Here is a 26,262-nt window from a genome sequence, read left to right as displayed (position 1 = left end):
GTTTTGTTTTCTGCATTAATTATTTTCTTTTGGTTTTTTGCTTTATTTTTTAATTCTTTGAAATTTGTGTGAATAGTTAAATTGAATTCTTTGAAATTTGTGTGAATTTGAAGTTTGTGATTAACTTTACTAGTGCCATTATTTTTTCAGTTCTACTTAGAAATAAATACTTACAGTTTTTTGGTGATTTCTTTTTTCTTTTAGGTCACAAAAAATAAAAACTTCTCTGTTAGTGAACATAGATGCACTTATAGAGAAAATTAAACATAAATTCATAATCAATTTCTATTTATAAATTTAGGTCCAATTTCCTCTATAGGTGCATCTATTTTCACTTTGAGAGGAGATCAACAACACAGAGAGGGACGGGCTTATAAACAGGTGTGGGCGCCCTTCGGTTGGCGAGGTGGGACTAAAAGCTGGGTGCAATGAGGGCCAACCCTTTAGTCCCGATTGGTGGCATGAACCGGGACTAAAGGTAACCCTTTGGTCCCGGTTCATGCCACCAACCGGGACCAATAGTGGTGGGCCAGGAGCCAGGACCATTGGTCCCGGTTCGTCCCACCAACCGGGACCAAAAGGTCCGGACGAACCGGGACCAATGGCCCACGTGGCCCGGCCGGCCCCCTGGGCTCACGAACCGGGGCAAATAGCTCCATTGGTCCCGGTTCTGGATTGAACCGGGACTAATGGGTTGAACTGGCCTGGGCCATTGCCCCCTTTTCTACTAGTGTAAGAGTGTCGAACCCAACGGGGAGCTAAAGGTAGAACAATATTCCTCAAGTTCTATCGACCACCGATACAACTCTATGCACACTTGACGTTTGCTTTACCTAGAACAAGTATGAAACTATTTTGCAAGAATAAAACTACGATTACTTTGCAAAAATAAAACTATGAATAAATTGCGAGGTAATAAAAGTATATAACTTTTGCCGACAAGAAAGTCATTTGTCCCTAGGTGATCGATAACTAAACCGGTGATCATTGTTGCAATTTTATATGAGGGAGAGGCATGAGCTAGCATACTTTCTCTACTTGGATCATACGCACTTATGATTGAAACTCTAGCAAATATTCGCAACTACTAAAGATCATTAAGGTCATGACACCCAACCATAGCATTAAGTATCAACTCCTCTTTATCCCATATGCAATGACCCCCAAACTCGGGTATGTGTATTCTGTCACTCACGCCACCCACCACAAGCGAACCATTAATGTATTGCAACACCCTACAGTAGGGATCCCGCTGTTTGCGTGACATAGAGGGCACCGCAGGACGAAACCAAAATAAAATATAAAACTCAAACCAATCATGATCATCTATCAACCAATAGGACAAAACAGATATACTAAAACATCATAGGATAACCTTAGATCATTGGGAAATAATATATGGAGTTGAGCACCATGTTTAAGTAGATATTATAGCGGGGAGAAGAGGTGTTACACCGCTGCATAGAGGAGGAGAAAGTTGGTGTTGATGGTAGCAAGATTGTTGATTTAGATCGTTGTCACGATCCTTGCCCCGGCAGCGTTTTGGCGCCACCGGGAGAGAGGGGGGGGAGAGAGCCCCCTCCTCCTTCTTCCTTGGCCTCCCCTAGATGGGAGGATAGTTCCCTGTCTGGTCCATGGCCTCCATGGCGGTAGAGGGGCGGGAGCCCCTCCGAGATTGGATCTCCCTCTTTGTTCTCTTTTGTTTCTCATTCCTGTTTTCTGGCCGAAAACCGTTTCTTATATTCCGGGAGATCCGTAACTCTGATCGCGCTGAAATTTTAACATGATTTTTTTTCTAGATATAAGCTTCCTTGCACCCGAAGTAGAGACCCAACCAACATCCAAGGATGGCACAACCCACCAGGGCGTGGCCTGGTGTCTTGTGGGGTCTGTGGGCCCCCATTTGCCTTGATTCCAAGTCCCAAAAATCACATATATTCCAAAATAATTCTTCGTACATTTTTATCGCGTTTGGACTTTGTTTGATATGGATATTCTGCGAAACAAAAAACATGCAGAAAATAGGAACTGCCACTGGGCACTGGATCAATATGTTAGTCCAATAAATCATATAAAATGTTGCCAAAAGTATGTGAAAGTTGTATAATATTGGTATGAAACAATAAAAAAATATAGATACGATGGATACATATCAGCATCCCCAAGCTTAATTCCTACTCGTCCTCAAGTAGGTAAATGATAAAAAAGATAATTTCGATGTGGAATGCTGCCTAGCATAAACTTGATCATATGTCTAATCATGGCATGAATATTAAGCCACGAGTGATTCAAAGCAATAGTCTATAATTTGACATAAAGACATCAATACTCAGGCATCCCAACAAATAATCGTGTCTTTCAAAATATCAACGCTGAAGAAAGTTATCCCTACAAAATCATAGTCTTGTAATGCTCTATCTTCTTAACACAAAGTATTTATCATGCACAACCCCAATGACAAGCCGAGCAATTGGTTCATACTTTTTAACGCTCTTTAGCTTTTTCAACCCTCATGAAATACATGAGTGCAAGCCATGGATGTAACACTATGGGTGGAATAGAGTATGATGATAGGGGTAAATATAGAGAAGACAAAAAGTAAGAGAGTCTCACATCGACGCGGCTAACCAACAGGCTATGGAGATGCCCATCAATTGATATCAATGCTAGGAGTGGGGATTGCCATGCAACGAATGCACTAAGAGCTATAAGTGTATGAAAGCTCAAAAATGGAAACTAAGTGGGTGTGCATCTAATCCTATAATGAAAAATTCCCACTAGTATATGAAAGTGACAACATAGGAGTCTCTATATGAAAAACATGGTGCTACTTTGAAGCACAAGTGTGGAATTAGCATGCCCCTTCTCTCTTTGTTTTTTTCTTTTGTTTCCTTTTTCCCTTTTTTTATTTCTCTCTGTGTTTGTCCGGAGTCTCATACCAACTTGTGGGGGAATCATAGTCACCATTATCCTTTACTCACTGGGACATGCTCTAATAATGAAAATTGATGATCATCACACTTCTATTTACTTACAACTCAATATGACAATGAATGCTCAAGTCATCAAAACGTAAGCGGTGGAAGTTGCATGGCAATATATCTCGAAATGGCTATGGAAAGGCCATAATAGGTAGGTACGGTGGCTGTTTTGAGGAAGATATTGAAGGAAATATGCCTTAGAGGCAATAATAAAGTTGTTATTTATATTTCCTCATATCATGATAAATATTTATTATTTAGGCTAGAATTGTATTAACCGGAAACTTGATACATGTGTGGATACATAGACAAAACACAGTGTCCCTAGTAAGCCTCTACTAGACTAGCTCGTTAATCAAAGATGGTTAAGTTTCCTGACCATAGACATGTGTTGTCATTTGATGAATGGGATCACATCATTAGAGAATGATGTGATGGACAAGACCCATCCGTTAGCTTAGCATTATGGTCGTTTAGTTTTATTGCTATTGCTTTCTTCATGACTTATACATATACCTCTAACTATGAGATTATGCAACTCCCGAATACCGGAGGAACACCTTGTGTGCTATCAAACGTCACAACATAACTGGGTGATTATAAAGATGCTCTACAGGTGTTTCCAAAGGTGTTTGTTGAGTTGGCATAGATCAAGATTCGGATTTGTCACTCTGTGTATCAGAGAGGTATCTCTGGGGCCTCTCGGTAATGCACATCACTATAAGCCTTGCAAGCAATGTGACTAATGAGTTAGTTGCGAGATGATGCATTGCGGAATGAGTAAAGAGACATGCCGGTAATGATATTGAACTAGGTATGAGGATACCGACGATCAAATCTCGGGCAAGTAATATACCGATGATAAAGGGAATGACGTATGTTGTTATGCGGTTTGACCGATAAAGATCTTCATAGAATATGTAGGAACCAATATGAGCATCCAGGTTTCACTATTGGTTATTGACTGGAGATGTGTCTCGGTCATGTCTACATAGTTCTCAAACCCATAGGGTCCACACGCTTAACGTTCGATGATGATTTGTATTACGAGTTATGTGTTTTCGTGTCCGAAGTTTGTTCGGAGTCCCAGATGAGATCACGAACATGACGAGGAGTCTCGAAATGGTCGAGAGGTAAAGATTCATATATTGGAAGGTTATATACGGACACCAGAATGGTTTTGAAGAGGCTCGGGGATTTTTTGGAGTATCGGGAGGTTACCGGAACCCCCCGGGAAAGTTAATGGGCCTAATGGGCCATAGTGGAGGAGAGGAGGTAGGCCACGAGAGGTGGCGGGCGCCTCCCTTGCCCAATCCGAATTGGACAAGGGGAGGGGGCGCGACCCCCCTTTACTTCTCCCTCTCCCCCTTTCCTCTTTCCCATCTCCGTTGGAAGGAAGGGGGGGCGAATCCTACTAGGAGTAGGATTCCCCCCTAGGCGTGCCTCTCCCTGGCCAGCCCCTCCCCCCTCTCCTTTATATACGGGGGCGGGGGGCACCCCAAAGGGAGACCAAGATTTCTCTGAGCCGTGTGCGTGCCCCCCTCCACAGTTTACTTCGCCGGTCATAGCGTCGTAGTGCTTAGGCGAAGCCCTGTGCGGATCACATCACCATCACCACGCCATCGTGTTGTCGGAACTCTCCCTCGACCCTCTACTGGATAAAGAGCTCGAGGGACGTCATTGAGCTGAATGTGTGCTGAACACAGAGGTGCCGTACGTTTGGTACTTGGATCGGTTGGATCGTGAAGACGTTCGACTACATCAACCGCGTTAACATAATGCTTCCGCTTTCGGCCTACGAGGGTACGTGGACACACTCTCCCCCTCTCGTTGCTATGCATCTCCTAGATAGATCTTGCGTGATTGTAGGAAATTTTTTGAAATTGCATGCTACATTCCCCAACAGTGGCATCCGAGCCATGTTTATGCGTAGATGATATGCACGAGTAAAACACAAAGAGTTGTGGGCAATAATAGTCATACTGCTTACCACCAACGTATTACTTTGATTCGGCGGTATTGTTGGATGAAGTGGCCCGGACTAACATTACATGACCGCGTTCATGAGACTGGTTCTACCGACGTGTTTTGCACATAGGTGGCTGGTGGGTGTCTATTTCTCCAACTTTAGTTGAATCGAGTTTGACTATGACCGGTCCTTGTTGATGGTTAAAACAACATACTTGACGAAAAATCGTTGTGGTTTTGATGCGTAGGTAAGAACGGTTCTTGCTAGAAGCCCATAGCAGCCATGTAAAACTTGCAACAACAAGGTAGCGAACGTCTAACATGTCTTTGCAGGGCATGTTGTGAAGTGATATGGTCAAGATGTGATGAGATATAAATTTTTGTATGAGATGATCATGTTTTGTAAAAGTTATCGACAACTGGTTGGGGCCTTATGGTTGTCGCTTTATTGTATGAAATGCATCTCCATGTAATTGCTTTTATTTTATCACTAAGCGGTAGCGATATTCGTAGAAGCAATAGCTGGTGAGATGACAAGGATGCTACGATGGAGATCAAGGTGTCTAGCCGGTGATGATGGAGATCATGACGGTGCTTTGGAGATGGATATCAAAGGCACAAGATGATGATGGCCATATCATGTCACATATTTTGATTGCATGTGATGTTTATCCTTTATGCATCTTATTTTGCTTAGTACCGCGGTAGCATTATAAGATGATCCCTCACTAAATTTCAAGGTACAAGTGTTCTCCCTGAGTATGCACCATTGCTACAGTTCGTCGTGCCAAGACACCACGTGATGATCGGGTGTGATAAGCTCTACGTTCACATACAACGGGCGCAAGTCAGTTTTGCATGTGCAGAATACTCGGGTTAAACTTGATGAGCATATGCAGATATGGCCTCGGAACACAAAGACCGAAAGGTCGAACGTGAATTATATAGTAGATATGATCAACATAGTGATGTTCACCATTTAAAACTACTCCATCTCATGTGATGACCGGACATGGTTTAGTTGATATGGATTACGTGATCATTTAGATGACTAGAGGGATGTCTATCTAAGTGGGAGTTCTTTAGTAATATGATTAATTGAACTTTAATTTATCATGAACTTAGTCCTGATAGTTTTTGCATATCTATGTTATTGTAGATCAATGGCCCGTGCTACCGTTCCCTTGAATTTTAATGCATTCCTAGAGAAAGCTAAGTCGAAAGATGATGGTAGCAACTACACGGACTGAGTCCATAAATTGAGGATTATCCCCATTGCTGCACAGAAGAATTACATCCTAGAAGCACCGCTAGGTGCAAGACCCGCTGCAGGAGCAACTCCATACGTTATGAACGTCTGACAGAGCAAAGTTGATGACTACTCGATAGTTCAGTGTTCCATGCTTTACGGCTTAGAATCGGGACTGCAAAGACGTTTTGAACATCATGGAGCATATGAGATGTTCTAGGAGTTGAAGTTAATATTTCAAGCAAATGCCCGAGTTGAGAGATATGAAGTCTCCAACAAGTTCTATAGCTGCAAGACGGAGGAGAATAGTTCTGTCAGTGAACACATACTCAAAATGTCTGGGTACCATAACAACTTGACTCAGCTGGGAGTTAATCTTCCCGATGATAGTGTCATTGACAGAGTTCTTCAATCACTACCACCAAGCTATAAAGGCTTTGTGATGAACTATAATATGCAAGGGATGGAAAAGACAATTCCCGAGCTCTTCGCAATGCTAAAGGCTGCAGAGGTAGAAATCAAGAAGGAGCATCAAGTGTTGATGGTTAACAAGACCACTAGTTTCAAGAAAAATGGCAAAGGGAAGAAGGGGAACTTCAAGAAGAATAGCAAGCAAGTTGCTGCTCAAGGGAAGAAGCCAAGTCTGGACCTAAGCCTGAAAGTAAGTGCTTCTACTGCAAAGGGACTGGTCACTGGAAGCGGAACCGCCCCAGGTATTTGGCGGATAAGAAGGATGGCAAACTAAAAGGTATATTTGATATACATGTTATTGATGTGTACCTTACTAATGCTCGTAGTAGCGCCTGGGTATTTGAAACTGGTTTTGTTTCTTATATTTGCAACTCGAAACAGGGGCTACAGATTAAAAGAAGATTGGCTAATGACGAGGTGACGATTGATAACCCACAAGTATAGGGGATGGCAACAGATTTCGAGGGTAGAGTATTCAACCCAAATTTATTGATTCGACACAAGGGGAGCCAAAGAATATTCTCAAGTATTAGCAGCTGAGTTATCAATTCAGCCACACTTGGAAACTTAATATCTGCAGCAAGGTATTTAGTAGCAAAGTAATACGATAGTAGCGGTAACGGTAGCAAAAGTAATAGTTTTGGTTTTATAGTGATTGTAACAGTAGCAACGGAAAAGTAAATAAGCGAAGAACAATATGTGAAAAGCTTGTAGGCAATGGATCAGTGATGGATAATTATGTCGGATGCGATCAATCATGCAACAGTTATAACATAGGGTGACACAGAACTAGCTCCAGTTCATCAATGTAATGTAGGCATGTATTCCGAATATAGTCAAACGTGCTTACGGAAAAGAACTTGCATGACATCTTTTGTCCTAACCTCCCGTGGCAGCAGGGTCCTATTGGAAACTAAGGGATATTAAGGCCTAATTTTAATAGAGTACCGGACCAAAGAATTAACACATAGTGAATGCATGAACTCCTCAAACTACGGTCATCACCGGTAAGTATCCCGATTATTGTCACTTCGGGGTTAACGGATCATAACACATAATAGGTGACTATAGACTTGCAAGATAGGATCAAGAACTCACATATATTCATGAAAACATAATAGGTTCAGATCTGAAATCATGGCACTCGGGCCCTAGTGACAAGCATTAAGCATAGCAAAGTCATAGCAACATCGATCTCAGAACATAGTGGATACTAGGGATCAAACCCTAACAAAACTAACTCGATTACATGATAAATCTCATCCAACCCATCACCGTCCAGCAAGCCTATGATGGAATTACTCATGCACGGCGGTGAGCATCTTGAAATTGGTGATGGAGGAAGGTTGAGGATGACGATGGCGACGGATTCCCCTCTCCAGAGCCCCAAACAGACTCTAGATCGGCCCTGCTGAGAGAGTTTAGGGCTTGGCGGCGGCTCCGTATTGTAAAACATGATGAATCCTTCTCTCCTATTTTTTCTCCCCGAACACGAATATATAGAGTAGAAGTTGAGGTCGGAGGAGCACCAGGGGGCCCACGAGGCAAGGGGCGCGACCCCACCCTCATGGACAGGGTGTGGGCCCCCTGGCCTTAATTCTTTTGCCAGTATTTTTTATATATTCCAAAAATAATCTCCGTTAATTTTTAGGTCATTCCAAGAACTTTTATTTCTGCACAAAAATAACACCATGGCAATTCTGCTGAAAACAGCGTCTGTCCGGGTTAGTTCCATTTAAATCATGCAAGTTAGGGTCCAAAACAAGGGCAAAAGTGTTTGGAAAAGTAGAAACGACGGAGACATATCAACTCCCCAAGCTTAAACCTTTGCTTGTCCTCAAGCAATTCAGTTGAAAAACTGAAAGTGATAAAGAAAAACTTTTACAAACTCTGTTTGCTCTTGTTTTTATAAATATATAAAGCCAGCATTCAAGTTTTTAGCAAAGATTATGAACTAACCATATTCACAATAACATTTAGGTCTCATGTTTACTCATATCAATGGCATAATCAACTAGCGAGTGATGTCTACTACACAACCTTCTTCTTGTAGACGTTGTTGGGCCTCCAAGTGAAGAGGTTTGTAGGACAGTAGCAAATTTCCCTCAAGTGGATGACCTAAGGTTTATCAAACCATGGTCGGCGTAGGATGAAGATGGTATCTCTCAAACAACCCTGCAACCAAATAACAAAGAGTCTCTTCTGTCCCCAACACATCCAATACAATGGTAAATTGTATAGGTGCACTAGTTCGGCGAAGAGATGGTGATACAAGTGCAATATGGATAGTAGATAAAGGTTTTTGTAATCTGAAAATATAAAAACAGCAAGGTAACTAATGATAAAAGTGAGCACAAACGGTATTGCAATGCTAGGAAACAAGGCCTAGGGTTCATACTTTCACTAGTGTAAGTTCTCTCAACAATAATAACATAATTGGATCATATAAATATCCCTCAACATGCAACAAAGAGTCAGTCCAAAGTCACTAATAGAGGAGAACAAACGAAGAGATTATGGTAGGGTATGAAACCACCTCAAAGTTATCCTTTCTGATCGATCTATTCAAGAGTTCGTAGTAAAATAACATGAAGCTATTCGTTCCGTTCAATCTATCATAGAGTTAGTACTAGAATAACACCTTAAGACACAAATCAACCAAAACCCTAATGTCACCTAGATACTCCAATATCACATCAAGTATCCGTGGGTATGATTATACAATATGCATCACACAATCTCAGATTCATCTATTCAACCAACACAAAGTACTTCAAAGAGTGCCCCAAAATTTCTACCGGAGAGTCAAGACAAAAACGTGTGCCAACCCCTATGCATAGGTTCATGCGCGGAACCTGCAAGTTGATCACCAAAACATACATCAAGTGGATCAATAGAATACCCCATTGTCACCACGGGTATCCCACACAAGACATACAACAAGTGTTCTCAAATCCTTAAAGACTCTATCCGATAAGATAACTTCAAAGGGAAAACTCAATTCATCACAAGAGAGTAGAGGGGGAGAAACATCATAAGATCCATATATAATAGCAAAGCTCGCGATACATCAAGATCGTACCACCTCAAGAACACAAGAGAGAGAGATCAAACACATAGCTACTGGTACATACCCTCAGCCCCGAGGGTGGACTACTCCCTCCTCGTCATGGAGAGCACCAGGATGATGAAGATGGCCACCGGAGAAGGATTCCCCCTCCGGCAGGGTGCCAGAACGGGTCTAGATTGGTTTTCGGTAGCTACGGAGGCTTCTGGCGGCGGAACTCCCGATCTATTCTGCTCCCCGAAGTTTTTTTAGGGTATATGGGTATATATGGGAGGAAGAAGTACGTCGGTGGATCTCCAGACTATCCACGAGGCAGGGGGCGCGCCCAGGGGGGTGGGCGCGCCCCCACCCTCGTGGGCAGCCGAGACTCTTCTGGCCCATCTCCGATACTTCGTGGGCTTCTTCTGGTCCAAAAATAAGTTCCGTGAAGTTTCAGGTCAATTGGACTCCGTTTGATTTTCCTTTTCTGTGATACTCCAAAACAAGGAAAAAACAAAAACTGGCACTGGGCTCTAGGTTAATAGGTTAGTCCCAAAAATCATATAAAATAGCATATAAATGCATATAAAACATCCAAGGTTGATAATATAATAGCATGTAACAATCAAAAATTATAGATACATTGGAGACGTATCAGCATCTCCAAGCTTAATTCATGCTCGTCCTCAAGTAGGTAAATGATAAAAACAGAATTTTTGATGTGGAATGCTACCTGGCATATTTCTCTAAGTAATTCTCTTCATTTTGGCATGAATGTTCAGATCCATAAGATTCAAGACAAAAGTTTAATATTGACATAAAAATAATAATACTTCAAGCATACTAACAAAGTAATCATGTCTTCTCAAAATAACATGGCCAAAGAAATCTATCCCTACAAAATCATATAGTCTGGCTATGCCCCATCTTCACCACACAACGTATTTAAATCATGCACAACCCCGATGACAAGCCAAGCAATTGTTTCATACTTTTGATGTTCTCAAACTTTTTCAATCTTCACGCAATACATGAGCATGAGCCATGGACATAGCACTATACGTGGAATAGAATGGTGATTGTGGAGAAGACAAAAAGGGAGAAGATAGTCTCACATCAACTAGGCGTATCAACGGGCTATGGAGATGCCCATTAATAGATATTAATGTGAGTGAGTAGGGATTGCCATGCAATGGATGCACTAGAGCTATAAATGTATGAAAGCTCAACAAAAGAAACTAAGTGGGTGTGCATCCAACTTGCTTGCTCACGAAGACCTAGGGCATTTTGAGGAAGCCCATCATTGGAATATAGAAGCCAAGTTCTATAATGAAATATTCCCACTAGTATATTGAAGTGACAACATAGGAGACTCTTTATCATGAAGATCATGGTGCTACTTTGAAGCACAAGTGTGGTAAAAGGATAGTAGCATTGCCCCTTCTCTCTTTTTCTCTCATTTTTGTTTGTTTTTTTGGGGCCTTCTCTTTTTATGGCCTTTCTCTTTTTTTTTGTCCGGAGTCTCATCCCGACTCGTGGGGGAATCATAGTCTCCATCATCCTTTCCTCACTGGGACAATGCTCTAATAATGATGATCATCACACTTTTATTTACTTACAACTCAAGAATTACAACTCGATACTTAGAACAAGATATGACTCTATATGAATGCCTCCGGCGGTGTACTGGGATGTGTAATGAATCAAGAGTGACATGTATGGAAGAATTATGAATGGTGGCTTTGCCACAAATACGATGTCAACTACATGATCATGCAAAGCAATATGACAATGATGGAGCGTGTCATGATAAATGGAACGGTGGTAAGTTGTATGGCAATATATCTCGGAATGGCTATGGAAATGACATGATAGGTAGGTATGGTGGCTGTTTTGAGGAAGGTATATGGTGGGTTTAAGGTACCGGCGAAAGTTGCGCTATACTAGAGAGGCTAGATGTAAGGTCATATTTATCCCTAAGTGTTTTGGTGATTGATGACAATGCATTTGCGGAATAATCGTGTGCCATGAGCTTTCCAGACTCTTCTCTGCTAGGCACAAGACGATTGGATGCCCCTCGAAGACTGACGAAGACGGCGTCTTTTCTATGTTTCTTTTTGGTGGATTTGAGTCGTAGGAAAGCCGTACTATTAAGAGGGGGTCCGCTTTGGAAAGGTTTTGGTGGAATCATCACGTACACGTCTCCTTTTATCCCCTCCTTCTTCCTTGGAGCTTCCTCCGTTTTCCTGCCATAGTTGACTGACTGCTTGTGTGGTTGTGGTAGTACCGCTCCAGGATAAACGGTAGTACCGTGGGCATCCATGGTAGTACCGCGCAGTGGCACGGTAGTACCGCTGGTGCTCACGGTAGTACCGCTCCCCCGGAGCCTTACTACCGCTGCCCCACCCGGCTAGTGCCGCCCGGTTGCGGTAGTAGGAGCGGATGTAATTTTTTACATCCGCACCTGCCGCGGTAGTACCGCTTTCACCGTGCGGTAGTACCGCGCTAGGCGGTCAGGCAGTAGTACCGCCCCTCGGCAGTACTACTGTGTCGAGTTTTTGCTACTTCCATTATTTTGCGGAAGTATGCACGGAAGTTCCCCTCTCCCCCTATCGGGACTTTTTGCCTCACGGTAGAACCGCCCTGATGGCGCGATAGTACCGCGCGGGCGGAAGTACCGCCCCAGCTTGCGTCTGTTTCCCTGGCTGGGGGTCGCGGTAGTACCGTAGGGTGGTACGGTAGTACCGCACTACCGTGCGGTAGTACCGCTTGGTTGCAAGTAGTACTACCGCGCGGCCTTGCGGTAGTACCACTGGCCATGCGCGGTAGTACCGCTGGCCGCGGGCTGGTAGGTGGGTAACGGTTGGATTTTTTCCACACACTATATAAAGGGTCTCTTTCTTCCCCGTTGACTCACCTCTTCCACCATTAAAGATCCATTATTGCTCCAAGCTCCATTTTCGCCCGATCTCACTCCCTAGCCAACCAAACTTGTCGATTTGCTCGAGAGTGGTTGAGAAGGCCCCGATCTACACTTCCACCGAGAGATATTTGATTCCCCCTACTAATCCCTTGCGGATCTTGTTACTCTTGGTTGTTTGAGCATCCTAGACGGTTGAGGTCAACGCGAAGCCATAGTCCATTGTGGTGAAGCTTCGTGGTGTCATTGGGAGCCTCCAATTGAGTTGTGGAGATTGCCCCAACCTCATTTGTAAAGGTTCGGTCGCCGCCTCCAAGGGCACCAATAGTGGAATCACGGCATCTCGCATTGTGTGAGGGCGTGAGGAGATTACGGTGGCCCTAGTGGCTTCTTGGGGAGCATTGTGCCTCCACACCGCTCCAATGGAGACGTACTTCCTCTCAAAGGGAAGGAACTTCGGCAACACATCATCGTATCCACCATCTCCACTTTTGGTTATCTCATGCCTTTACTTGTGTAGCTTATTTGTTTCATATATCTTGCTTGCTTGTGTTCCTATTCGTGTTGCATCATATAGGTTGCTCATCTAGTTGCATGTCTAGACAACCTATTTTGATGCAAAGTTTAAATTGCTAAAGAAAAGCTAAAAAATTGTTAGTTGCCTATTCACCCCCCCCCTCTAGTCAACCATATCGATCCTTTCAATTGGTATCAGAGCCTCGTCTCTTTATTAAGGACTTTACCGTTCGAAGAGTATGGTTGACACCGTAGACGGAGCGGAGGAACACTCCGGTGTGAATCCTATCTCATCTACGGGCGATGGGGGAACTTCGGTCTCTCGTGAGGAGTTCAATGTAGCCTTGAAGACATTGAAAACCTCCATGACGACCGAAGTTGAAAGCATGTTTACAAAATTTCTTGAGGGGCTTAAACTATCAACCGCACCGTTGAAAGTGGGGGATCCTGCCAACAAGGTGTCGGATGCTATACCCGAAAAGGGGGAAGCTAGTAGTGAAAAGGCTCCTTCTAGTGGCAAGAATGGCACCGGCATCTTTGCCCATGTGGAACCACCACTTGTTTATGGTGGACCGGTTCCTTCCACTCATTTGAATCATGCCGGTCCTCCCCCTAAGATTGTGAAAAAATGAGGATTTTGATTCTTGGGTTTACCGCTTTAAACATCATTTAAATCATGTGAACACTAACCTTTGGAGAATCATTGAAGAAGGTTTCTATCCACATGATCCAAGAAACTTCACTCCTCGAGAAGCCGCGGACAATCAATTCAATGAGAATGCTCTCTTCATCATTCAAGATGCAATCCCACCCGAAGACCTACCTCATCTTCGTCCCTTCGCCTTGGCCAAAGATGCATGGCATTGTGTCGTGTCTCTCTACCGGGGAAGCGCAAGCATTCAACACTCCAACTATGAAGTGGTACAAGATGAGGCCGATGAGTTTGCAATGAAGGAAGATGAAGAACCTCGTGAGCTCTATCGTAGAGTCACCAAACTCGCGGTCTCACTACGAGATCACGGGAGCAAGGACACGGATGACAATTGGATCAAGCGCAAATTCCTCAAGGCGATGATGCCCTACCACAAGGCCATGTCCTCCGTCATTCATCAAAGACCGGACTTCCACACTTTGACCTCAAGCGAAGTGTTGGATGAGTTTGTGGCCATGAACATTTTGGACAAGACCGCCGACAATGCGGTGCTCCATTCTCAACGGGCAAAGAAGCCTAACCTTGCATTGAAGGCCAAGCTCACCGTGGAAGAAGAAGAAGAGGAAGAAGAGGAGAGCAACCCCGAAGATACGAAGTATGCATATCATGAACATATGGCACTTGCTTCAAGGCAATTTTGGGGCAAGAAAAACTCGAGGCCCAACTTTAGCAAAAACAACTCGAGTGGCACAAGGGGCAAGCAACGTGTAAGGACTTGCTACAATTGCGGCAACGTAAGTCATTTCGTTGCGGAATGCCCATATGAGAAGAGAGAAGACAATGGTGGCAAACTCATCCGAAAGGACAAGGCCAAGTCGTTCCCCAACAAGAACAACTTCACCAAGAAGACTCCTCCCAAGGCCTTGGTTGTGCAAGAAGAGTACAATGAGGATGATGACGATGATGAAGATGATGAGTCGGTTGCCATGGCCTCCGTCGTCATTGCAACAACGTCACGAGTGTCTCTCTTCGACTCACCCAACGAGAGCATCACCGCCAAGTGCCTCATGGCTAAAGCCACCAACAAGGTAACCTCCAACATCAAAACTACCATCATTAATCATCCTTCCCCGACGGATAGCATTAATGAAGTTGAGGGAGCTAATGTGGAGGCTAACGAGTTTGAGGCCTTTATGGGTAAACTCAAGGGAAAATCCAAGAAGCACTTTGTTTCTCTCTTGGAACAACTTGGTGAGGCCAATGACATGATCGAGGCTCACGAAGACACCATCTCGAAGATGGAAGGGCATAGTCGTGACTATGCCGATGAGATTTCGGATCTTTCCAATGTTCTTGAGGAAGAGCGTGGTCTTCGTTTGGCTCTTGAGGAGTCATACAACGTTGATCATGCTAAGTTAGAGAAAGATTATGATCATGCCCTCGTTGTTTCTCGTGTGCTAAATTCCGAGAAGGAAAAACTCGGGGTTGATCTTGCTAGACTTAAAGAGGAGTTTGATATACTTGACAAGGCCCACAAGGCCTTGAAGGGTATTCACGCTAGTCTCAAGGAGTCTCATGATCAACTCCAAGTGAAGCTAACTAAGGAGAAAGCAACTTTTCCTCATATGGTTTTAATTGATAATGCAAATGCTACTAACCCATGTTGTGAGCATACACATCTTGTTGAGGAAAATGCTAAGTTGAAGGAGCAACTTGAGAGAGGCCTTGCGACTTGCATACAAGGCAAGAAGAACCTCAATGATCTCTTGATCAACCAAAAGGGAGGTGTGGCGAAGGAAGGGGTTGGGTACGTCCTCGACTCCAAGAACAAGAAGACGAATGACAAGACCAAACGACCTCCTCCCCTCATGCAAACCTTTGTGAGGGCGGGAGAGAGTGTTCCCGAGGAGAAGAAGAAGAACAAAGTCAAGAAGGGCAATGTCACCTCATCCAAGAAAGCCGGCGATTTTAATCCTTCTTATGTGTTGTGCCGTGCTAGTGATGGGCATTTTTATGCCAAATTTGTTGGTTCTCTTCATGAGTACATTGAATGGTCTATTTGGGTTCCTAAGACCCTTGTTACTAACATCAAAGGACCCATTACAAAATGGGTACCTAAAACCAAGCATTGATCTCTTGTAGGTGTTTGCTTCCGGTGGTGAATCATGGTTGCTCGATAGCGGAGCTACAAATCATATGACCGGAAGCAAGGACTTGGTGGTGGACGTGCACAAGGTTCCATCTATGCCCACCAATGTCGAGTGGGGTGACGCCTCATCTTCTAAGGTATTGGGACTTGGCAAGGTTGTCATCTCTCATGATCTCACGATCGAGAAGGTCATGCTTGTTGAGTCCCTTGCATACAATTTACTTTCCGTTCGTTAACTTGCAATCATGGGCTTTGCCACTTTCTTTGATATCGATACTGTGGCCCTCTTGTGGAGCAAGACTCTTAAAGTAGCCTTTGTTGGGCATGTCGAGAATGGTCTATATGTGATTAACTTTTCGGAGCGACCCACTAAGACCGCGACACGCCTAATGGCTAAAGTTGATGTGGGATGGCTTTGGCATCGCCGTTTAGCCCATGTCAATATGAGATCTTTGCAAAGTCTCCTAAAGGGGGACCATGTCCGTGGACTAACGAATGTTAGTTTTGCTAAAGACCGTGCTTGCAGTGCCTGTATCGAAGGAAAGCTACATGAGAAGGCTCACCCTCCCACGACTATCATTTATTCAAAGAGGCCTTTGGAGCTCCTTCACATGGATCTCTTTGGGCCTCCATCCTTCGATAGTCTTGGAGGTAGGAAGTATTGCTTGGTGGTTGTGGATGACTACTCAAGGTACACGTGGGTGTATTTCTTCAAGAGGAAGAGCGAGACCCAACAAACCGTCATTGACTTTGCAAATGAAGCACAACGTCAACACAATGCAAAGATCTTGACAATAAGAAGTGACAACGACACCGAATTCAAGAACTACACCTTGGATGAATTTATTAGTGATGAGGGAATCAAGCATCAATATTCCGCACCATACACCCCTCAACAAAACGGTGTTGCGGAGAGGAAGAACCGGACGTTGATGGATGCGGCAAGGACCATGATGGCGGAGTTCAAGTCTCCGTACAACTTTTGGGCCGAAGCCATCAACACCGTGTGTCATGCATCCAATCGGCTCTACCTCCGCAAGGGCTTGAACAAGACTCCATATGAGATACTCACCGGTAACAAGCCCAACCTCAAGTACTTCCGGGTATTCGGGTGTAAGTGTTTCATTCTCAAGAAAGGTGTTCGGTTGTCTAAATTCGAGGCTAGAGCTTATGAGGGCATATTTGTTGGTTATGCTACAAACTCTCATGCTTACCGTGTCCTCAATAAATCCATGGGACTTATTGAGGAGACGTGTAACATGGAGTTTGATGAGAATAACGGCTCCCAAGTGGAGCAAAGTGGCACTTGTGATGTAGGTGATGAAATTCCTCCTCAAGCCATAATAAGAATGGGTGTTGGTTTCATCCTACCCATTGAGGAACCCCTTGTGGCCGAAGGAGAAGGACAATGCTCCACTCAAGTGGAGCCATCACCAACCCAAGGCCCACACGCTTCCGAAGAACAAAGTGAAGGCGCTCAACCCCATGAACAAGACCAAGGGCTAGATCATACTCAAGACGGTGTGGACACACCAAGTGATGCCCAAGGTCAAGTTCTCTCCCCCGAGCAAGTTCAAGATCAAGAACAAGTTCATGACGGTGCTCAAGATGATCAAGTAACCACTCCTCAACTCACCACCGAGGAGGAATTAGAGCGTCGTGCCGCCAAGGTTGCTTCCAAGCTCTCCACCAAGGATCATCTCATGACGAATGTGCTTGGAAGCTTAAGAAAGGGGGTAAGCACTCGTAGACAATTAGCAAATTATTGTGAGCATCACGCGTTTGTTTCTTGTGTGGAACCCCACAAGGTCTATGAGGCGCTAGAAGATCCGGATTGTCTCAATGCCATGCACGAAGAACTCAACAACTTCGAGCGCAAAAAAGTGTGGAGATTGGTACCAAGGCCAACGGGGAACCACAATGTCATTGGAACCAAGTGGATATTCAAGAACAAGCAAGATGCCCATGGGATTATCATTTGCAACAAGGCTCGTTTGGTAGCACAAGGCTACTCCCAAGTCGAGGGTATCGACTACGGTGAAACCTTTGCTCCCGTTGCTCGTCTTGAATCCATTCGCATGTTGATTGCATATGCCTCTCATCATAACTTTAAGTTACATCAAATGGATGTGAAGAGTGCTTTTCTTAATGGTCCCATTAATGAATTGGTGTACGTCAAGCAACCCCCCGGGTTCGAGGATCCCTACTTTCCCGATCATGTGTATCAACTCGATAAGGCACTCTATGGCCTTAAACAAGCCCCACGTGCGTGGTATGACCACCTTACCGAGTTGTTACAAGACCGTGGCTTTGAAGTTGGGATAATCGACCCCACTCTTTTTACTAAGAAGGTCAAAGGGGAGTTGTTTGTGTGCCAATTATATGTTGATGATATTATCTTTGGTTCTCCTAACAAAGCTTTCAATGAGGAATTTGCCGCTCTCATGACCTCAAAGTTCGAGATGTCCTCCATGGGAGAGTTGAAGTTCTTTCTAGGGTTCAAAGTGAAGCAAAGAAGAGAAGGAACCATCATCAATCAATCCAAATACACTCAAGACATGCTCAAGAGATTCAAGCTAAGTGACGTCAAGCCGGCTTCCACTCCAATGCCCACCAAGTGCCAACTTGACCTAGATCCCAATGGTAAAGTGGTGGATCAAAAGGTATATCGTTCCATGATTGGATCTTGCTTTACCGTTGTGCATCTGGACCGGACATCATGTTGAGTGTGGGAATTTGTCATGGTTTCAAGCCGCACCTAAGGAAAGTCACTATGTGGCGGTCAAACGAATCTTTCGATATTTGGCTCATACCCCAAACTTTGGCTTATGGTACCCAAGAGGATCAAACTTCAAGCTTGTAGGGTACTCAGATTCCGATTGGGCGGGAGACAAAGTGGATAGGAAGTCCACTTCCGGAGGGTGCCAATTCCTTGGTTGCTCTTTGGTAAGTTGGTCTTCCAAAAAGCAAAGTTGTGTGTCTCTCTCGTCCACCGAAGCGGAGTATGTTGCGGCCGGTAGTTGTTGTGCACAACTCTTATGGATGAGGCAAACTCTAAAGGATTATGGTGTCACTTGTGACAAAGTGCCTCTTTGGTGTGACAATGAAAGTGCCATCAAGATCTCTCTCAACCCGGTGCAACACTTCAAGACGAAGCATATTGAGATCCGGTATCACTTCATCCGGGATCACATTAGGCGAGGAGAGATCAAGCTCAACTACGTCAACACTCATGATAACCTTGCAGATATCTTCACGAAGCCCTTGGATGAAGCAAGATTTTGCGAGTTAAGGCATGAGCTAAATATCATCGATTCGAGCAATGTTGCGTGAACCCTTGCACACCCCACCATACTCAACGTGTTGTTCTATTTAGATGTAGGCATGGACATAGGGGGAGTGATGTTCTTTCAATGAACTCTCCGTCCCCCCATTATGCATAAATCAATCAAGTCTTTCACATTAGCCATTTTTGATGGTACTTGTGCTTCAAAGACGAGTTTTGGTCATGGACCCAAGGATAATTCTTTGCGGTGCCATACCAATTGACTCAAACATAGGTGGCTACGGCCACCGCCCTCTCTTTTGGAGAGGTGGTGTCTCGTGGTTGGTTCATTTGTCGTGTGCCTTTCTGGTTTTGTGTGTTGCGTGGTCTTGTGGTGTTGTGTTGGCCCGGAGTTATTTTGTGCAAAGATCCAGTTTTTCGGGCTCGATATGTGCATCGTCTTGAGCCCACAGTACTACCGCGTCTGGGCGCGGTACTACCGCTTGGGAGGCATGGTACTACCGCGCCACAGCATGGTACTACCGCACCACGCGGTACTACCATGTATGGGCACGGTACTACCGCGCCGTCAAGGGCGCGTGGGGGGTTATGACTCGGGCAGGGGAGTTCCAACTCCCCATACCCATTCATTGTCTCTCTCTCCACGTCTCTCCCTCTCAAGAACGGCGCCGGAGGCCCTTGCCGGATCTCCATCTCCGGCCACTCTCCTCGGATTCCGACCGGTGGGATCATTCCCCACCACTTCCTCTTGCCATGGACCAAGGTTTTTCCCCAAATCCCTCTCTTTCTTGGCTGTTTTCTTGCTTCTAGGCTTTTGGGGAGAAACTTGTTGTTCTTGAGATTTTAGGTCAAATCTATGCAAGAGTAGGATGTAGGAGAATCGTGATGCGTAGGAAACATACTTGATATTCTGTCTTGTGGTAGTTTTGTCCAACCGTAGTACTGCCATGTTTTCGCGGGCTTTCTCAGATTTGAACCAGTTCAGATCTGACGCGGTGCGGTACTACCATGCCCGATGTGCGGTACTACCACTCTTGCGGTACTACCACCCGTCAGGTGCAGTACTACCGTACCGTGCGGTACTACCGCTCTGCAGACGCGGTACTACCACGCCGGCCGCGGCGCTAAGGTCGTACTACCGCTCCTACACCCGGTACTACCGTGATCTTGCATGGTACTAACGCGTCTAAGAGCCGTACTACTCTCTTAGCTCCGCAGCTCTTGGCAGTACTACCGTAGGGATCAAATCTCTCTCTAGGCATGTATCATGTGTGCCTTCTACTTGTTTCACTTGCTTTGTTGTGGTCTTTGCATTAATCTCTCTTAGCCGTTGTGGGTGTTTTTGCATTCTGTGTCTCAGGTGGTGGCTCTCGCTGTTCCAATCCCAGTCGTGACACTGGCTCCAAGCGTCTGCGCAACCCCCAAGATGAAGCTACAGAGGGCTCCAATGCCCCCAAGCGCAATGTCAAGACCACTGCCAGCAAGCACAAGGAACCGGCTAAGGGCATGGACGAGATTTCAACCACTGAGTATGTCGAGCGCCGAAAGATCAATCCCTATGTGAATCCTCGGGCTATCCTCAGAGGCACCGAGTTGTTCTAGACCAAGCAACAGGCTCTCATCTATCTGGATGTGATCAAGAACAAGCAGAATACCTACGTGGATGTTAAGTGGATAGACATGCATCACCTGCGGAAAGACAAGTTTCGTGACTATTTTGGAGAGGCTCTGGACTTGGTGGAGCAGTTTGCTATTGAGCCGGTGATCTCCTTTCACCTTGACTATGACCCTGAGCTTATCTGTCAGTTCTTTGCCTCAGTGTACTTTCATCCCGGGAGGAGCGGAGGATGACTTGGATGACCAATGGGCGTCAGCTGTCTGCTACATGGAAAGAGTTCATGGATCTGCTGCACATTCCTGATGACGGGCTTCACACCCCCGTTGGCGTCCGCCCCCATGCCAACTCTGAGTCTGCCAACAAGAACCAGCTTCAGCCCTTCCTTGTTGAGAAGGTACTCCCCAATGGGAAGTCATCTTGGGTGTTGAACTCCTTTCTGGATATCATGCATCGCATCTTCCGCAACACTCTGTTCCCACGCATTGGCGACAAGGACAAGGTTCATGCATATCTAGTGGACATGTTGCTCTTGTGTGCAGAGGCACGCTCTTCTCAGACTCAGCCGCTTGATGTCTCTCACATCATGTGGTGTGAGCTTCGGTTTGCGGTGTTCACTCGCAAGGTACCTATCTATGGACTGTACCTATTTCTGCTGCTCTCCTCCACTTGGGAGAAGACGTATCCAGGTGATGAGTTCCTTGCTCCAGGCTGGATTCGCCATGAGTCCATCAGCCTCCGCGTCAAGCCCAACTGGGCCAACACCACTACTCGTGCTGAGGCATCTTCTGCTAGGAGGGCTGCCGGTCAGGGGGAGGCTACTGAGGACCGTGCTGAGGACCGTGCTGCCAGGTCCACCACTTCTTCCTCTGAGCCATCATGGGCCAAGAAGCTGAAGAACAAGATGAAGACTCTCTTCTGCATGCAGGCGAAGGGACAGTATAGGGCTCACGTGTCTAACAAGGAGAGTCGCCGCCGTGACAAGAAGGTGATGAGGCTCTATGGAGATGATGTGTCTGGCGGGTCTGAGGACGTCATCACTCCTGAGGCTGCCTGGATGTCTAAGCAGGGCTACAAGTGGACCAGTTCAGAGGATGACATGGAGGAGACTATCCCCGCCGCTGAGTCTGACGAGGAGCACGAGGAGCAGTGGGACGACTTCTCTGCCTGAGCCACCCCGTGTCTGTAGGTGTCCTCTCTGCCTTTTTGGCGCCTCGATGCCAAAGGGGGAGAGAGTGTAGGGATTTGCGTTGTGTTTGGTGTGTTTGTTTGCTTTGTTTGCTTTGTCGTTTGGACCTCGTTTGCTTTAGTTCGGTTTGTGCTTCCGAGACCTTTCCTCCATATGGTGTAAGACATATGCACTTTATCTATCGTAGTTAACTTATGTATGGTATATCTCGTCTAGTGATAGATATGCCTTGTCTCTATAATATAGGGGGATCTTTGATCCTAGTATTCGTGTGCCGTGCAGTTCAAACCACTCATCTAGGTATCACACATCTAGGGGGAGCCCGTCTATATTATAGAGAGGAGGGGTTTGCATTTACTTAATATTATTTTCTTTGTGCAAATCCCGTATTGTCATCAATCCACCAAAAAGGGGGAGATTGTAAGGTCATATTTATCCCTAAGTGTTTTGGTGATTGATGACAATGCATTTGTGGACTAATCGTGTGCCATGAGCTTTCCAGACTCTTCTCTGCTAGGCACAAGACGATTGGATGCCCCTCGAAGACTGACGAAGACGGTGTCTTTTCTACGTTTCTTTTTAGTGGATTTGAGTCGTAGGAAAGCCGTACTATTAAGAGGGGGTCCGTGTTGGAAAGGTTTGGGTGGAATCATCACGTACACATCTCCTTTTATCCCCTCCTTCTTCCTTGGAGCTTCCTCCGTTTTCCTGCCATAGTTGACTGACTGCTTATGTGGTTGCGGTAGTACCGCTCCAGGATTAACGGTAGTACCATGGGCATCCACGGTAGTACCACGCAGTGGCATGGTAGTACCGCTGGTGCTCACGGTAGTACCGCTCCCCCGGAGCCTTACTACCGCTGCCCCACCCGGCTAGTGCCGCCCGGTTGCGGTAGTAGGAGCGGATGTAATTTTTTACATCCGCACCTGCCGCGGTAGTACCGCTTTCGCCGTGCGGTAGTACTGCGCTAGGCGGTCAGGCAGTAGTACCGCCCCTCGGCAGTACTACTGTGTCGAGTTTTTTCTACTTCCGTTCTTTTGCGGAAGTATGCACGGAAGTTCCCCTCCCCCCTATCGGGACCTTTTGCCTCACGGTAGTACCGCCCTGATGGCGCGGTAGTACCGCGCGGGCGAAAGTACCGCCCCAGCTTGCGTCTGTTTCCCTGGCTAGGGGTCGTGGCAGTACCGTAGGGTGGTACGGTAGTACCGCACTACCGTGCGGTAGTACTGCTTGGTTGCAAGCAGTACTACCGCACGGCCTTACGGTAGTACCACTGGCCATGCGCGGTAGTACCGCTGGCCGCGGGCTGGTAGGTGGGTAACGGTTGGATCTTTTCCACACACTATATAAAGGGTCTCTTTCTTCCCCGTTGACTCACCTCTTCCACCATTAAAGATCCATTATTGCCCCAAGCTCCATTTTCGCCCGATCTCACTCCCTAGCCAACCAAACTTGTTGATTTGCTCGGGAGTGGTTGAGAAGGCCCCGATCTACACTTCCACCGAGAGATATTTGATTCCCCCTACTAATCCCTTGCGGATCTTGTTACTCTTGGGTGTTTGAGCATCCTAGACGGTTGAGGTCACCGCAAAGCCATAGTACATTATGGTGAAGCTTCGTGGTGTCGTTGGGAGCCTCCAATTGAGTTGTGGAGATTGCCCCAACCTCGTTTGTAAAGGTTCGGTCGCCGCCTCCAAGGGCACCAATAGTGGAATCACGGCATCTCGCATTGTGTGAGGGCGTGAGGAGATTACGGTGGCCCTAGTGGCTTCTTGGGAGCATTGTGCCTCCACACCGCTCCAACGGAGACGTACTTCCTCTCAAAGGGAAGGAACTTCGGCAACACATCCTCGTCTCCACCGTCTCCACTTTTGGTTATCTCGTTCCTTTACTTGTGTAGCTTATTTGTTTCATATATCTTGCTTGCTTGTGTTCCTATTCGTGTTGCATCATATAGGTTGCTCATCTAGTTGCATGTCTAGACAACCTATTTTGATGCAAAGTTTAAATTGCTAAAGAAAAGCTAAAAATTGTTAGTTGCCTATTCACCCCCCCCTCTAGTCAACCATATCGATCCTTTCACTAGCAATGATGGAAGGGTGAGAGTGCGTATAATCCATGAACTTAACATTAGTCATAAAGAACTCACATACTTATTGCAAAAATCTATTAGTTATCGAAACAAAGTACTATGCGCATGCTCCTATGGGGATAGATTGGTAGGAAAAGACCATCGCTCGTCCCCGACCGCCACTCATAAGGAAGACAATCAATAAATAAATCATGCTTCGACTTCATCACATAACGGTTCACCATACGTGCATGCTACGGGAATCACAAACTTTAACACAAGTATTTCTCAAATTCAAAACTACTCACTAGCATGACTATAATATTACCATCCTCATATCTCAAAACAATCATCAAGTATCGAACTTCTCATAGTATTGGATGCACTTTATATGAAAGTTTTTATTATACCCCTCTTGGATGCCCACATATTAGGACTAAATTCGTAACCAAAGAAAATTACCATGCTATTTAGGACTCTCAAAATAATATAAGTGAAGCATGAGAGTTCATCTATTTCTATAAAATAAAACCACCACCTTGCTCTAAAAAGATGTAAGTGAAGCACTAGAGCAACAACAAACTACTCCGAAAGATATAAGTGAAGATCAATGAGTAGTCGAATAATTATGCAACTATATGAAGACTCTCCCATTTAATAATTTTGGATCTTGATATTTTTTTCAAACAGCAAGAAAAACAAGGTAAAATGACATTCTAAGAATGGCACACATCATGTGAAGAAGCAAAAACTTAGGATCAACCGAAACTAAGCGATAGTTGTTGAAGAAGAAAGGTGGGATGCCAACCGGGGCATCCCCAAGCTTAGACGCTTGAGAATTCTTGAAATATTATCTTGGGATGCCTTGGGAATCCCCAATCTTGAGCTTTTGTGTCTCCTTAATTCCTCTCATATCACGGTCTCCCTAAATCTCGAAAACTTCATCCACACAAAACTCAACAAGGACTCGTTAGATAAGTTAGTATAAATGAATGCAAAAACCTTATCATATTCTACTGTAGAAAATCACTAAAATTATTATTCAACATTGCATACTAAATGTCTCTGCATATTTAGTAGTCCTATCCTCAAATAGAATCATTGAAGAAGCAAACATATGCAAACAATGCAAACATAACAGCAATCTGCCTAAACAGGACAGTCTGTAAAGAGTGCAGCAAGATCCATACTTCCCTACCTCCAAAAATTATGAAAGAAAATTACCCCTATATTAAATTTATCAGAGCTTATTATGCGAAAGGTTTCAAGATTTTATCACATTCTGTCTTTTCTAGGGAATTTTTGCAACAGCGGTAAACTTTCTGTTTTCAAACAGCAACATGAGGACTAGTAAAATAGGCATAGTAAAGGCTATCAATGCCACTTTTATTGAAATAAAATATTAAGAACATTGTTTTAAATAACAGCAAGCAAATCCTAACAAAATAAATTGACGCTCCAAGAAAAACACATATCATGTGGTGAATAAAAATATAGCTTCAAGTAAAGTTACCGATGAACGAAGACGAAAGAGGGGATGCCATCCGGGGCATCCCCAAGCTTAGGCTCTTGGTTGTCCTTGAATATTGCCTTGGGGTGCCTTGGGTATCCCCAAGATTAGGCTCTTGCCACTCCTTGTTCCATAATCCATCGAATCTTTACCCAAAACTTGAAAACTTCACAACACAAAATTTAACAGAAAACTCGTAAGCTCCGTTAGTATAAGAAAATAAATCACCACTTAGTTACTGTTGTGAACTCATTCTAAATTCATATTGGTGTAATATCTACTGTATTCCAACTCATCTATGGTTCATACCCTCCGATACTACTCATAGATTCATCAAAATAAGCAAACAACACATAGAAAACAGAATCTGTCAAAAAACAGAACCGTATGTAGTAATCTGGATCAAATGTATACTTCTGTAAATCATAAAATTCTAAAATAAATTGGTGGACCTGAGGAATTTTTCTATTAATCTTCTGCAAAAAGAATCAACTTAATAGCCCTCTCCAGTAAAAAATGGTATCTAATCTCGTGAGTGCTAAAGTTTCTGTTTTTTACAGCAAGATCGCAAAGACTTTCCCCAAGTCTTCCCAAAGGTTCTACTTGGCACAAACACTAATTAAAACATAAAACTACATC

The sequence above is a fragment of the Triticum dicoccoides genome, chromosome 1A, assembly GCF_002162155.2.
Source record: "Triticum dicoccoides isolate Atlit2015 ecotype Zavitan chromosome 1A, WEW_v2.0, whole genome shotgun sequence".
Classification (NCBI taxonomy): domain Eukaryota; kingdom Viridiplantae; phylum Streptophyta; class Magnoliopsida; order Poales; family Poaceae; genus Triticum; species Triticum dicoccoides.
This window is presented reverse-complemented; position numbering follows the sequence as displayed.